At 37.9% G+C, this 12,288-nt stretch overlaps 1 pseudogene; it reads right to left on the reverse strand.

Annotated features, from left to right (window-relative positions):
- Window positions 1-3,108: 3,108 nt before the first annotated feature.
- On the reverse strand, window positions 3,109-3,904 carry LOC117939898 (annotated as a pseudogene).
- Window positions 3,905-12,288: the final 8,384 nt, after the last annotated feature.

Below are 12,288 nucleotides of genomic sequence, written 5' to 3' on the forward strand. Positions count from 1 at the left end.
TGGCTGCTTAGAAATTAAGTGTTAACGAGCAGTTGGACAGGTGTACCTAATAAAGTGGCCGGTGAGTGTATATATAATATGTAAAATACGTCTGTGTGAACAAAATTGTGTTTAAAAAAAGAATTGTGCCAATATTAAAATCTACAATACACAAAAAATATGAACTAATGTCCCACATCTGACAGGGCAGATAAATAGTCTACCAATCACAGGACAGCATGGTTAATAATGTTAATATGAAGTCAAACAAAACAAAAAAATCATAATCATTGCATGCTAGATTATTGGTTATCAACAGGTTAAGTCTTAAAACAATTGTACATCCAAAGTAGGCTACATGCAAAATAAAACGATGCACATTCAAAACTGCAGTCACAATATAAAGTACAAACAAAATGAAAATAAATTCCTTGATCTCTTTTCTTAATTTTAATAAGCAATAGTGATTAGATCAGTCTGATTTGTACTTGTAGATACATTTATAGTAGTTAGTTAAATCTGCAACAGATAACAAAATCAAAACAACATAAATAGATAAAACATGTTTAAAAAAAGATTATATTGCATAAAAAGTGTTTTAAAAACATACAAACAGCTAGTGCTACAGGATTTTTTCCCTTTGTACAGTTCATCAGTGCTTGTGTATACTCTTAACTACTATATTATATTTGCACTTGTAGACAGATGAATTGGAGAAAGTTTGGCAAATTTGCCACAGACAACAACAAAAAAACTCCTTAAAGTGTTTATGAAAAATGTTTATAAAAGATGTAATTGCATTAAAATAATATAAAACATACAGCTAAACCTACAGTGAATTGACTTTGACCCAGCAGTCTGTCTTACATGCCGTTTGATCATGTTTTTATGAGGTGTGTATGAAATTCCATCACAGTGAGTCACACCTATTTTCACGCTGTAAAGTTAATGTCTCGGTGCATGTGTCGACAACTACCCTAGTTTTCATACTGGATGTCATATGCCAGTAGTCCATTAATTGCAAAACCAAGGTAGAAAGAAACCTTTTCTCCACTGGAACCATGTCGTATTCCACCAATAAGATCAGGACGAACAGGGATTTTCAGTGTGCCATTAATGGAAAACACCTGTCCTTCCTCAGTGATTCCACTGACTCGATGGAGGCGGCTTGTGATTTGCTGTTGTAATGTCGCCGTTCCACCAAAGTTGTGCCAAGGTATCACGAGGAATTTTAAAGGTCCAATCTAATTTACGTTTAGAAACAAATCTACTAAGTCTTTCTCCTTTTCCTAAGTAGAAGTGGGCAATAGTGCTCATCTTTCCACAATGTTTTGCCAGATGTTTGCGGGATGACTTTTGAATTGCGGTCACATAAGTCCCAATATCGGTGTTCTTCTCAGTTGGACTTGGCCAGAATAACAGCAGGGCCAGGTAGTACGGGTCTGGGAAAGGATACCTTAGTCCTACTTCTTGCAGTGTTTTCAAAAGTAGATCAGAGAGTTGGCTGTAACTCTTGACATGTTTAGATTTTGGTTTCAAAAGGTAAAGAACTATGTTTGACAAAATGCAATTGATTGTTTCCTTTGTCTTTTGTTTTTGTTGTTGAATTTTTGCAAGAATGCATAGCATTCTGTGATCCTCTCGATCTCTTCGGCACGTTTGTCCAAATGCTGAAGAATTCCTGCAAATGTATCTGCTTGTTGCTCTTCAAGAAACAATCTTCGGTCTTCAATATCCATTTCTAACTTGAGATCAGGATTGTTTTGTCGTTCTTTTTTCATTTCATCTGGTGTCGTGCAAAAAAGAGCTCCATACTTTTTAAAAAGACCACACACAGTACGATGATTTTTTAAATTAAACTGAGGAGGAACGGTTCATGCTCTTTAATGATATCCACATATCTGTTGTTGACCTCATTCTCTTCTTTATGCCCATTGGTGATTGGGATATTTTTTGAAGGAAACTCTTCAAAAATTGGATAATTTCCCTCAAAGAACGGCAATCTGCTCAAAATCTCAAATACCAGAAAAGCAATTTCCAGCACACCCACGTAGTCATAGACCAGTGATTTTCCTTGATAGTCATCGGATGCATCATCAGCAACCTCCTCCTCAGGTTCATCCTCTGTATTTCCCAGCTCTTGAGCCTTTTTAAACGCTCTTATAGCATTATCTGCTATTTTTATGTTTGTGTTTAAGTCTTCTGGATTGTGTGACGTCTCCTGCTTTTTTCTGTTGTTGTTAGATATTAAATTGCTTTTGTGAATCTGCCCAATTGTATCCAATGTGAATGAATTTTCTTTAATAATCTTGGCTTCTTCAGCCCATTTTTCAGCCTCGGGGAAGTCACTCTCTTTAATGTACAAATACTTCGCCAGTGCCTGAGGAATAGACGCACTTGTCAAAAACCTGGATGATGCTTTCTCAAAGATTTTTGGGACAATTTGTCTCCCTTCCTTGGTGTGGATTTTATCGATGAGAGGGGAAAATAGTTCAATAGTAAGAAGTAATTCTTGTTTGTAGGATCACATACTGGTTTTGGGATTCATTGACCGTAATTTCAAACATTTAATAAAATGTGTCACATGTGACATGAAATGTTACAAAATAATGCATATTATAAGCAAAATGCTAACTAAAAAATAACGTTTAGGCCATGATAATGCAACTATACCATTGAATATATTTTTACGTTGTCTTACCCATCCTGTTTTCCAGCTGACGAGCAAGATCACGCTGAACGTTTTTTAGGAGAATGTTTTTTGTGACTCTTAAAGCGTCCTTCTCTCCGTAGTGTTCAGTCATTAATTTAGCGGTGTCCATCGTGTCCTTGCCCTCCAGTTTACCTCTGGGAATCGATTTTTCTTTAGTGTATTCATAGACATTTTATTTTTTTAGGTCGTCTTCTGAAAGGTTTTCAAGGGTTTTCTGGATTTCCACGGCGATCTTGGACATGTCTTGTAGAGCTGTGGTCTGCAGGAAGACACAGATGTACATTTAGTGTAAATTCTAATGTACATAGTAATTACTGTCTACATTTGTTGAAATCCTGAGGGTTTGTTATGCCGTTGTGTTCTAAAAATGTAATGCACCAACAACTTAGTTTGTTGTTTGAGTTTACTATTTCAATTTCTTTTATTACAAGGCTGGATGCAATATTTAAATGCATACACATGTACAACAATATATACTTTACCACAACAGTTTCTTTTCTACTGGCCCCCAAGTCCTTTGGCATTTGCATTCCCTTTTTCTCTGAAGCCTCTTTAAATGGCAGCTGAGACTTAAATTCTTTTCCCACCATTTTGTCTGTTTTGGATTTCAATTTTATTTTGTGATTCTGGTTGTTTGGTTGCTATGTCCTGTACCAGACTCAGTTCAGATTGAGTGGGTTTAGGTGTTTCATCCGTGCTGGTGTGAACGATGGGTTGCAGTGTTGGTTCTGGTTTCTCGTTCAAATGACGGATTTCTACCAAAATCCTTACAGCAGGACCATTTTTCACTTCCAGGTCCAGAAAATCCTGCTTCTTAAAGCAAACAAGGCAATCGCTGGACACATCTTCTTCTTCGAGCCGTTCGGCATATTTGTTATATACCTTCACATGCTGCAGTAACCACTGGGTCACTTGCTCCTTTGTCCAGTTTTTCACATATGGTGGCAACTGTGACTCACGTTGTGTTCCCTCTTTCAGACTTTCTAGATAAGATGTGATCTTTACTGCGGGACCGTGTTTTATACCCGAATCCAATATGTCTGTCTTTTCAAATTCTACTAAACTTATCCCCGACACTTCTTCTTCACAGAATTTATCTGTGTCTCATGCACTTTGACTTCTGTCATCAGCCACAGGTGGACATCTTTCTCGGTCCATTTTTTAATGGGCTGAGAGAGTGTCTTTGTTGTCATTTTGGATCAACTAAAAATGAAACAGTTGAATAAAAGATTAAAATAATGAAAGGCAGTAATGAAGTATAAAGTCTTTAAAGTGCTCATATGCAACATTTTAGGTTCATAATTGTATTTAGAGGTTGTACCAGAATAGGTTTACATGGTTTAATTTTCAGAAAACAGCATACTATATATCCTGTTTTCATCCTGTGTGTTTAGGTCTCTGTTTTAGCTACAGAGTGAGACATCTCACTTCTATACGATCTTTGTTGGGAATCACACATGTGCAGTACCTAGATAAGGACTATCAGAATCAGCTTTATTTGCCAGGTACGAGGACACATACGAGGAATCTTTTTGGAGCATCTTCGCTCATAATGTGCTTACACATACAAAACAAACAAACTATATATACTCACTAATATAAACATACTCTAAACAGAAACAATATAGAGGCATGAGTGCAGTGAAGAGAGAAGGATGCTGGGATAAATAGTAGTATGTTATTATATTACAATATGAACATTATAAACAGTTCTGAAATAGGAAATGAGAATGATGAATAATACTAAATAAGTGTAATAATAACTGGAACCAGTGAACAGGTGCTGTAGGGACAGTGTTACTGAGTTATTGACTAGAATTGAACCTGACACTGTAGGTAAGAAGTCAGCTGTTCCATCAGAGAGATGGCTTGTGGGTAGAAACTAGACCACTAGCCAGTCAGAAGCAGAGTATTAGGGCCTAGCTATCAGCTAGGCGAGCATTATAACGTGTGTTACAAAGTGATGCACGTTTGTCTTTAAAGTAAGGGTTGGACTACAATAGAGCTGTTTGGAGCAGCTTGGGAACAGTGTTTTCTGGAGGAGATGGTCCAGCCCGAAGGGACTTACCTATCTCTTTGTGTGTTGTAACTCTGTCTGACCGCCTAGCCTAGTTTACCACAGATATTGGAGGTGACCGGCTCTAACTAGCTACTGCTCCCAATAACTGACAAAATAACTCCAACATGTTCCTATTTACATGTTGAGATTTGTACAGTCATAGAAAGGCGACGCACTGCTATTTCTGCTACTTGGATGGAGTGATTTGCTTGCAGCACGTGAGAATCTCTGCGGTGAGGAGCAGAAGTAGCCTTTCTGAGAATATAGTTCCCAGTTTGTATACGGTTAGAAGATGGCTGTGTCTCATGAGACCGTATTTGCAAACATGAACATGTCATAGTTATTTTGTCACTTATTGGGAGCAGTGTTATATATTAGCTATATTTGTGCTGAGATTGTCTGTTTGTGGTATTTGTCTATGTTGAGTCTATTGTGGGTGAATTTGTTTCAAATTAGTTCTTTATTTTATTTTTAAGTGTCTCTATTCTCTTGTATCTATCTATGTTGCGTCTATGGTAAATTGAGATTTTGTTGTATGTATATTATCTGTTGAATGTTTATTGTTACCTGGCCTCCTCCAAAAAGCTTTTAATATTTTATTTTGGGTTCCCCATTTCACACGGCCTATATATGATCATTGTACTTTCCAAAATTGTGTTTAATGATGCAATGATGACGTGTGAAATGAACTAAATGAAACAAAAACCTTATGGATAGGTAGCACACAGTGGAGTGTAAGTTACAAATAAAAATATTTTTCGTTATCTTGTTATTGTAGTGTAATAAGGATACTTCATGCCAAATGTTGGCAGAGAATTTTATAATTTTTAGTCACATTATTTGAAAAATTCACTAATCTGTAAAACATAGTTATGTCCAATTATCTGTGTGTGTTTATTCTCTCTCTCTCTCTCTCTCTCTCTCTCTCTCTCTCTCTCCCTCTATTAAACCTGAAGGTGCTTTAGGTAGAACTGGGAAGATCCAGGACTTTTTTTAATGACCGGCTTCATGTAGTTCTACTGGAACATACTGTCAGTTTCAGAAAGTTAGTTTTATAAGTCTTTCCTACTGCACCTATGTATGTGTGTGTATGTATATATTTGAAATGCAATAAGTAAGTCACCAACCATTCTAAAAGATAGGGTGTGGTTTTAATACTACGCTTGAATTTTTTAGTCATGTACAGTTATGTCTACCTCTGAATACTATCAGAATGCTGTTTTTCTTAACTCCCTGTGTTGCTCCCTGTGGGGGTTACTCTACAGTGCCTTGCAAAAGTATTCGTCCCCCTTGAACCTTTCAACCTTTTGACACATTTCAGGCTTCAAACAAAGATATAACATTTTTATTTTTTGTGAAGAATCACCAACAAGTGGGACACAATTGTGAAGTTGAACGAAATCTATTGGACATTTTAAACTTTTTTAGCAAATAAAAAACTGAAAAGTGGTGCGTGCAAAATTATTCGGCTCCTTTACTTTCAGTGCAGCAAACTCACTTCAGAAGTTCAGCGAGGATCTCTGAATGATCCAATGTTGTCCTAAATGATTGATGGTGATAAATAGAATCCACCTGTCGTTGATCAAGTCTCTGTATAAATGCACTTGCTCTGTGATAGTCTCAGGGTTCTGTTGAAAGCGCAGAGAGCATCATGAAGACCAAGGAACACACCAGGCAGGTCCGTAATACTGTTGTGGAAAAGTTTAAAGACGGATTTGGATACAAAAAGATTTCCCAAGCTTTAAACATCCCAAGGAGCACTGTGCACGCGATCATTTTGAAATGGAAGGAGTATCAGACCACTGCAAATTAGCCAAGACCTGGCCGTCCCTTTAAACTTTCAGCTCAGACAAGGAGAAGACTGATCAGAGATGCAGCCAAGAGGCCCATGATCACTCTGGATTAACTGCAGAGAACTACAGCTGAGGTGGGAGAGTCTGTCCATAGGACAACAATCAGTCGTACGCTGCACAAATCTGGCCTTCATGTAAGAGTTGCAAGAAGAAAGCCATTTCTCAAAGATATCCATAAAAAGTCTTGTGTAAAGTTTGCCACAAGCCACCTGGGAGACACACCAAACATGTGGAAGAAGGTGCTCTGGTCAGATGAAACCAAAATTGAACTTTTTGGCCACAATGCAAAACGATATGTTTGGCGTAAAAGCAACACAGCTCATCACCCTCAACACACCATCCCCACTGTCCAACATGGTGGTGGCAGCATCCTGGTTTGGGCCTGCTTTTCTTCAGCAGGGACAGGGAAGATGGTTAAAATTGAGGGGAAGATGGATCCAGCCAAATACAGGACCATTCTGGATGAAAACCTGTTGGAGTCTGCAAAAAACTGAAACTGGGACGGAGATTTATCTTCCAACAAGACAATGATACCAAACATACAGCAAAATCTACAAAGGAACGGTTCACAAATAAACGTATCCAGGTGTTAGAATGGCCAAGTCAAAGTCCAGACCTGAATCCAATTGAGAATCTGTGGAAAGAACTGAAAACTGCTGTTCACAAACTCTCTCCATCCAACCTCACTGAGCTTGAGCTGTTTTGCAAGGAAGAATGGGCAAGAATTTCAGTCTCTCGATGTGCAAAACTGATAGAGACATCCCCCAAGAGACCTGCAGCTGTAATCGCAGCAAAAGGTGGCTCTACAAAGTATTAACGCAAGGGGGCCGAATAATTTTGCACGCACCACTTTTCAGTTTTTCATTTGCTAAAAAAGTTTAAAATATCCAATGGATTTCGTTCCACTTCACAATTGTGTCCCACTTGTTGTTGATTCTTCACAAAAAATAAAATGTTTATATCTTTATGTTTGAAGCCATTGCTCCGCTGATGGTGGATCTCACTCAGACCGTCACTCAGACACAAAGGCCCATTTGGGTCTCTGGTCTCTGACAGAGTTTATTGGAGCTGTACGCTGCTCTTCATCGGAGATCCATGCACGGATGCAACGCGTCACTGGCCCCCCACAGCAGAGCGGGTCTGCTAAAATGAACTGAAGCTGCTACCCTTACCAGCTGTGCTGCTCACCTCTAATGTTACAGAGAGAGTAGACACGAAGCAAAGGACGGGTCTGTGAAACTCAGAGCTCATACCTGAAGCCGGGGAAGTGCACCTGGGATGGCTCGTGAAAAAAATGTCCTCAGTTTGCGACAATTTGAAACTTCCACAAACAAGGAGCGCTCTTGAACCCCCCCACAGTCTCTGAAAAGCACAACTAGTCGATCACGAGCGGCTCAACAGGTAGATCTATAGATAAACTCATCTTTCAGAAATTTGACAGACCGGGTGGACACTTCGGCGTGAGACATCGGGGCTGTGGCGTGTGAGCGTGTGAAACCGGTAAAATGCGTGTATCTCACGGCCAATGCTTGACAGTTGGCAGCCCTGGTATATGAAGTATATTTATTCCATTATAAAAGTAAACAAAAACAGAAATGGTCTCCATTCTCATTTCTGTGTCTCACCCTCTTCTCAACTCATTTTCTCTCATCCCCTCCTAGGATAAGAGAGAAGAGAGAGAGAGAAAAAAAACCACAGCATCTGAGTTGAACAGACCAGTTTAGCAAAAAAGAACGCTCATAAGATTGATATGCATTGAGTGTCTTTTATGCGTTTAATTCTAAAGGTATTGTTCACATCCATGAAGTCCACTATTTCCATGCCACCTGCATTTCTCGTGGCTGCGAAGATCTCCATTTTTAGAGGGTTTTTCCAGATAGAATTAATTAAAACGTCATTTATTTCTTTACATAGGGATTGATGGATATACAGAGATTGGGTAGGGTAAATAAATCTGGAGAGACCGTCCGCTTTACTCAAAAGTACTCTACCTACATGGACAGATCTCTTTTGAAGCCACAAACTAAATATATTTTATTTTTTTTGTATTTTGGGCTTACATTTTTTTTCTTGACGTTCCTTTAGATCTTTAGAGATATGAATTCCAAAGTATTTAATACTATTTTTAACAGGTATATCACACATAAGCTTTTCATCAGTTTTATACAGACATAGAATTTCACACTTCGAAACATTAAGTTTTAGACCTGATGCTAGCGAGAAGGATTGTATTTCTTTGATGGATTTTCCAATTTGTTGTTTGTCTTTTAAAAAAAGAACTGTGTCATCAGCTAGTTGAGAAATTTTTATTTCTCTTTTAAAAATCCTTAAACCCTGTAAATTATCACGTTGTAAAATATGTAATATTTCAACAACATTGAGAAATAGAAATGGAGAATAAGGACGACCTTGGCACACTGATCTATAAACTGAAAAGCTTTGTGTGGTATTTGGATGTAGCATGACACAGCTACTGATATTTTTATAAAGCATTTTAATACCAGAGATACATTTTTCACCAAAACCAAAAGATCAAAGTGACCTAAATAAGAATTGACGCTCTACTGTGTCAAATGCTTTATAAAAATTGTCAGATTCCACATATTCAAAATAATCTATTAGATCAAGAATAAGCCTGATGTTACAGCTTATATGCCGATTTAGTCATAAACCCAGTTTGAGTTTCATTTATAATTTGGCTCAATCCTTTTTTTAAACGCCTGGCAAAAATTGAAGAAAGTATTTTATAATCTACATGTAGCAATGATATAGGTCTCCAGTTCTCTAACAGAAGATGATTTTTATCTGGTTTGGGGAGTAAGGTTATTAGACCCTGCTTCATAGTAGTAGCCATTTCCTCATTATCGATACAATCTCTTAGCATATTAAACAATGGAGTTTCAATTATATTCCAAAACCATCTATAAAACTCAACAGGAAGACGATCCATTCCTGGAGATTTCCCTTTTTTCATTTTATTTACAGCTTCAAGAATTTCAGATTTTAAGATTTTAAGGTTTATCACAGTCTGATTTAAAATCATTTAAAATTTGTGGGATACATTTTCTAATTTTGCTGATAAAATTCTCATCCTCAGTTGGGTTATAGATAGAGCTATACAGATCAGAATAGAAACGAGAAGTATAGTTTGCTGTATTAGATGGGTTGGAGTTTATACAGTTATCTATTTTTAGGAAGGTAATATTATTATTTTTATTGTTTCTTTTTTTCCAGAGCAAAGAAATAACTTGTCATATTAATATTATCATCATATTAAAATATAATCGATCAACCTCTTCTTTCAAACTTGACAGTTTTAATTCTTCTGCTTCAGTAAGAGTATTTTTATTTATTAAAGAGTTCAGTTCTGGCATTGTTTCTAGTTCTCTCAATGTGTTGAGTTTTTTCATTTCCTTAAATTCCCTAAACTAAATTTAATAGCTAATTCTCTGATTTTAAATTTAAAGAATTCCCATTTTTGAACATTGCCAAGTTCATTGCAATTGAAAATGTCACAGGCAGTAGCTTCCACTGATTCACAAAAGGCTTCATCATTCAATAGATTGTAGTTAAACTTCCAGAAACCACCAGATTTCCTGGTTTGCTCTTGTGGATTAGCAAAAGTGACCACTATCAATTTATGATCTGAAAAGGGAGCATAGCTATGTAATATTTCAGAAACATATTGTAAAGTATAGGAGGAAATTAACCATTGATCGATTCGAGATTCTAGAGAACCACTAGCATTGCTCCATCTATATTCTTTTTGATAAGGATGTAAATACCGCCAGACATCAATAACACCAAGTTGTTCACAAAAATGTGATATAGGTTTAAATTGTGAGTTAGAGGTAATCCTTGCTGGTAATCTATCCATTTGATCATCTGCTGTATCATTTAGGTCTCCGCCAATAATTAAATGAGCAACTTTGTATTTTTCCTTTATCTTTTATTATGTCCATATATATTAGTTAACACCAGAAACACATTATTCACTCCAAGAACCAGAGTAATACATCTACCCTCTTTAGAAAGGTGAGATTCTACCACATCTCCTTTAAATTTATTAAACAAAATAGCTACTCCTGCTGAGTGATTAGAAGCATGACTTAGGTAAATCTGATCCCCCCATTAACTTCTCCAGAATTTCCTATCATCATCACAAGAGTGAGTCTCATTTAAAAAAAATTAATTCTGCACTAGATCTTCTGCAGAAAAGAAATATAGCCTTTCTTTTAGATATATGTTTCTTAACCCCTTGACATTAAGAGAAATCACTTTTAGGTTAATAAAATTGTTTGCCATACAAATAGTAAATAATGTATATATAAATAAGGGAAAAGGTGAAAAAAGGATTGATGCCTACAACAAAGAAAATTTTAATTAATTTCAATCTGGTTATTGATCCCCAATGGGGAAATTACAATTTACACTCTGTGTCCACACTTGGTTAGTTTACACACAGTCCTGAACTACACACACACATGCTCAGGACCTGTACATGCACTAATGGAGAAATGTCAGAGTGAGTGGGCTGCCAGCCGAACCAGCGCCCTGAGCGGGTCGGGGGGTACGGTGCCTTGCTCAACAGCACCTAGCAGTGCCCAGGAGGGGAAGTGGCATCTCTCCAGCCACCAATCCACACTCTGTACTTTTAGTCCATACGGGGACTTGAACCAGTGACCCTCCGGTTCCCAACCCAACTCCCTACGGACTGAGCTACTGCCACCCCCCCAATAAAAAATAAAAATAAAAAAGATAAGATCTAATAGGAACCCTTAACCTTTGGTAGTGATTAGAAATACCCTGAACACTGGGATTACTATTGTAACGTTGAACTTTCTTAAGACCTTATTAACTACAGGCTACTTCATTGTCCACTTGTCAATCAGTTACTTGCCTGATTACCATATCTAACTATACAGGAAAAAGATTTATGCAACAAATTTCACCCCATCGATGAAGGCAACTGGACCTTGCCATCTGGTTTTCTTTCCGTCCTTACGAGCCTACTCGACAAGGGGCCATAGTTTGTTTCTACATTCTCTCTCGGAGCGTGTTAGCTCCTCGGCGATACGGAGATTCAGCTTCTTCATGATTTCAGCATTGCGTGAGTCCTTCCAAATCTTGTACCTGAAGGTACGCATGTTGAATTGTATAACAATCGGACGCGGTGTCTTATCCTCTCTGGGGGGCGCCCAACTCCATGTACTGCATCGACCAAGAATCCGAGCTTGCTTTTATCATCAGGTGCAATCTGATTCAATATCTTCATGACTTCCTCTTTTACATCTTTGTTCACTTTGTTCCATCTTCTGCTGTAGCCAGGGCTGTAGTACTCGAGTCCGGTCTTGGACTCGAGTCCGGACTCGAGACGATTTTTCTATGGACTCAGACTTGTCTCGGACTCACCCACTGGTCTTGCCCAATATGACTTTGGGTCTCGACCGAGTCCAGGTGTCTTTATTATGTTGATGATGATATTGGAGGGAAAGTGAAACACAGTTCAGGTGGGGATATTGTTTGGCTTTTTACAAGTTCAAACAGCTAAAGTTAGCTAACGCTACGCCGGTGTTCCGGTTTAACGAGAGTCCATGTTAACTGGCGACCGTCAGCCAAAAGCGTCTCTTGTTGTCGTAGTGACGACAGCTGTTGAAAACGGGAAGAGAATACGTAGCTGTCCG

This window comes from Etheostoma cragini, unplaced genomic scaffold (genome assembly GCF_013103735.1).
Source record: "Etheostoma cragini isolate CJK2018 unplaced genomic scaffold, CSU_Ecrag_1.0 ScbMSFa_1395, whole genome shotgun sequence".
NCBI lineage: Eukaryota > Metazoa > Chordata > Actinopteri > Perciformes > Percidae > Etheostoma > Etheostoma cragini.